This window comes from Tenrec ecaudatus, chromosome 9 (genome assembly GCF_050624435.1).
Source record: "Tenrec ecaudatus isolate mTenEca1 chromosome 9, mTenEca1.hap1, whole genome shotgun sequence".
NCBI classification, from domain to species: Eukaryota; Metazoa; Chordata; class Mammalia; order Afrosoricida; family Tenrecidae; genus Tenrec; species Tenrec ecaudatus.
In genome coordinates, this window is record NC_134538.1 from 12,586,517 (window position 1) to 12,590,492 (window position 3,976).

Sequence of the window (3,976 nt, forward strand, 5' to 3'; positions counted from 1 at the left end):
AAGCACTTGAAAAATAGAGTGATATGTTGAACTTCAATGACCAAAGGCCATATGATTTGTGGGATGAAACTATATATAAAGAAAGCAAAAGGTTACAAAAAAGATAGTGAAAAAAAGAAAAGAACAAAGTGGATGTCAGAAGAGCATCTAAACAGAGTAGATCTTTGATGTAGACTAGCTAAAGAATATAGAAGAAATGCAAATGTAAAATATCTGAACTGACTATTTCAAAAGGTAGTTCAAGAAGACAAAGTAAATCATTATAGAGCCAAGTGCAGCCTCCTCCTTGTTGTTCTGGGTGTGCTGCTTCTCCCCGGCAATGAGCCTGCCTTGTGCTGCAGGACACATGCAGTCACAAGACGCTCAATTATTGGGTGCTTTGTTCCTGGCTTTCTTGCCTGTTCAGGGGTTTTCTCCCAACACACTGGCAGACAACACTTTCTTTAGAGAGATTGAAGAGTTTGCGAATTCTGCTGGCTTTTTTGGGCCCCAGGCTACGAAGCACCATTGTATCAGTCAGTCCTGGGATGTCTTTCTCCCCTTTTTTACAATGACCAAGTTAAGAACGCTCACCTTGGCCTCCACAATTCAACCTCAGGCAGATTTGCGCCTCCTCTCCCAAGTTCTCCTTGGTCCATAACAGGAGTGCCCTTACTCAGAAGCAGGCGGACACGGCCTGGGTCCAGACAACTTGCATCATTAGAAAACCTTGCTTGTCATTCCCATCACCTATACAGACAACATTGACCTTCCATTCATCGCCCAGCGTCTTGCTGGTGACTTCCGTGGCCATTTGCTTCTCATAAAAGGTGTGAAGCTTGCGTTCATTATCCACCTCAAAGATTTTCTGGCATCCAGTGGCTGAGAAGGAGACTTTCAGCTCCATGGTGAAGGCGCCGATTGCCTCTGCGCCTCCACTGCAAAGAGACTTGTGTTCTGCTCAGTGCAGGTCACATTGAAATACTGAAATATTCTATGGTAAAATACTTAATGTTTCAGGAAGCATCAAAAGACAATGAAAGAAATGCATAGACTCACTGTACCAAAAAGAGCTTGTCTATGTTTAAACATGTCAGGAGCTAGTATATGACCAAATAATTCAAATTACATCAAAGGTATTGGCAAAAAACATGGCTCCAGGAATTACTAGAATAACAATAGAAATGCTTTATCAAATTGATGCAGAACTAACAGTACCCACTTATTATGGCAAAATGGTTGGGAGACATCTACATCGCTAATCAATTGGCGGAGATTCATTCATATTTGTTCTTATTTCAAAGTAAAGTGATCAAAATATTTATGCAAAGAAAATGCTACTGAAAGAAACTAAAAGATGTATTAGAAACTAAAAGATGTATTTGAAGTGGACATAATGTGCAAGAACATCAATGACAAGAGAAAAAGAAACTAAGAGACTTGTGAAAATGGAAGGACATACCATGCTCGTGGATAGAAAGATATAGCATAGTGAAATCTTAATTAAACCAAAATGATCCATAGATATATTACAACCCCAATTAAAATAACATAAACATTCTTTAAGGAGATGGAAAAGCCAGGAACAAAACTCAGAAAATAGCAATGGAGAAGAAAGAAGATAGAATGGACGTGGGAAACATAGGGGGCATTAGGAAGAATATTATTACATTGGGGTTTCTCTATGTAAGAAAACAAAATGTGTATAAATTTTGTATAAATGTGTAAAATCACTTTGGCCTATAAACTTTCACTCATATCCCAATAAAAAGTTTTAAGGTACTTTTTATTTAATCAGTCACTGTCTCAAAAATTGCCTGTAATTGGAGGCTCTGTGAAACCCTATAACAACAAAACTTTTTAAACGTCAGCAGAGCCTCAAGAACCTAAATTCTTGGCCTAACCTGAGGAACAGAAAGCACTACCAATTACACCCTCATTTTTCAGAGGGAGGAATCACCATAAAGAACTGCCCTCCCACCCAAAGCTGTCACTTGTGCTGCCCCACAGAATGCCTGTAAAGCTCCCCTTACCCCAGCACTCCAGACCTCCGTGATGAGAAGGGGAGAAGTGAGCTGATACATCATCTCCATGCTCTCCTCTATCCAAGACCTAGAAGAACACTAGTACATTTTCCCCACACAAATCTCTCAAATTCAACATACAGGTTCAAACTATTAAAAAAAGATTTTAATCATTTTATTAGGGGCTCCTACAACTCTCATCACAATCCATACATACATCAATTGTGTAAAGCATACTTGTACATTCGTTGCACTCATCATTCTCAAAACATTTGCTCTCCACTTAAGCCCCTGGCATCAGCTCCTCATTTTTCCCCTCCCTCCCTGCTCTCTCCTCCCTCATGAGCCCTTGCTAATTTATAAAGTATTATTTTGTCATATGTTGCACTGTCCGATATCTCCCTTCACCCACTTCTCTGTTGCCCGTCCCCCAGGGAGGAGGTTATATTTAGACCCTTGTAATCGGTTCCCCCATTCCAAAAAATATTTTAAAAGCTAAATAAAACCTAGGAATTCTGGGGACACTATCAAAAAGAACCAATTACATTTGATAAACATCCCAGAACAGAATGAAGAAATATTCACTACAGAGAATTAGTTGAAGTAGTATTCAAAGAGAATTTTCCTAACATTATGACAGAACAGAAAATAAAGAAACCCCAGAGAACCCCAAACAGAATTGATTCCAAAAGAAAATCACTATAACACATTTAGACAAACGTTCTAACATCAAAAAAAGGAAGGAACCTGAAAGCAACATGGTAAAAAAGATAATCAAATATAAAGATTAGAGCAGAAATAATTGAGTCATAAAATATAAAAACAATAGAAAAAATCAACCAGAAAAGAAGTTTTTTGAAAAGATTAACAAAATCGATAAGCCACTAGAAAAATTAACAAAGGAAAAGAAAAAGCAAATATTATAAATTAAAAATGCGACGGGTGACATCACAACAGATCTAACAGAAGTACAAAAGAAAAGTACATACTTTTATTTAAAAAATCATATTGCAATAAATTCCAAAACTAGAAGCAATGGATAGATTCCTAGAGACCCATCACCTATCTAAATTACTACATACTGATTTGGACCTCAACAACGCTATAACACAAAAGAAATAGGTCTGCTCCTTAGAAAAAGCAACATCAAAAAGGCCAGGACTTGATGATGTCAGAAGAGAATTCTTCCAATCATTTAGAGGAGAATTATTACCAGTCATACATCAACCATTTCAGTATATAGAAAAAGGATAATATATTACCAAATTAATTTTATGAAGTAAGTAAGTTTGATACCTAAGGCAGGCAAAAACACTGCCAGTAATGAAAATTATAGACCAATGTAATTTATGACTATAGACACCACAATTTCAACAAAATTATAGACACAAAATTCAAAAACACACACAGACATATATAATTGGATTACATAAATAAGAGAAAAGAACCATATGATTATATCAACCGATACGCAAAAAAGGCATTTGATTAGCTCAATACCCATTATTGTTAAAAACATTTAATAAAATCCGAAAGAAGGGTAATTCCTGAACGTAAAAAAGACCACATATGTGAAACCAAGAGCCAGTATGTCACTTATGGAGAGAAATCTAAAACATTCCAGTCTGAGTAAGAACTGGACACGGCTGCCCTTTATCGCCACTCTTATTCATTACAGTCGTGGTGCCTTAATCAGATATGTAAGTATCAAAAGATATGAAACGCCTCCAAAGTGGCAGAAATGGAACAAGACTCTATTTGATGATAACATAATCCTATTTAAAGAAAACATGAGATTAATTGAATCAATTAAAAACTTGCTGGAACTAAATGAAGAATTTGGCACAGTAGCTGGCTATAAAATCAACATACAAAAGCTGATTGTGGTAATCATTGTACAATGCTTTTTGATATAATTGAACAATTGAATTTTATGATATGTGAATTGTGTGCAAGCAAAAATGTTTTCAAAA

General features: G+C 36.4%; 1 pseudogene; it reads right to left on the reverse strand.

Annotated features, from left to right (window-relative positions):
• Window positions 1–222: 222 nt before the first annotated feature.
• On the reverse strand, window positions 223–886 carry LOC142457083 (small ribosomal subunit protein eS6-like; annotated as a pseudogene).
• Window positions 887–3,976: the final 3,090 nt, after the last annotated feature.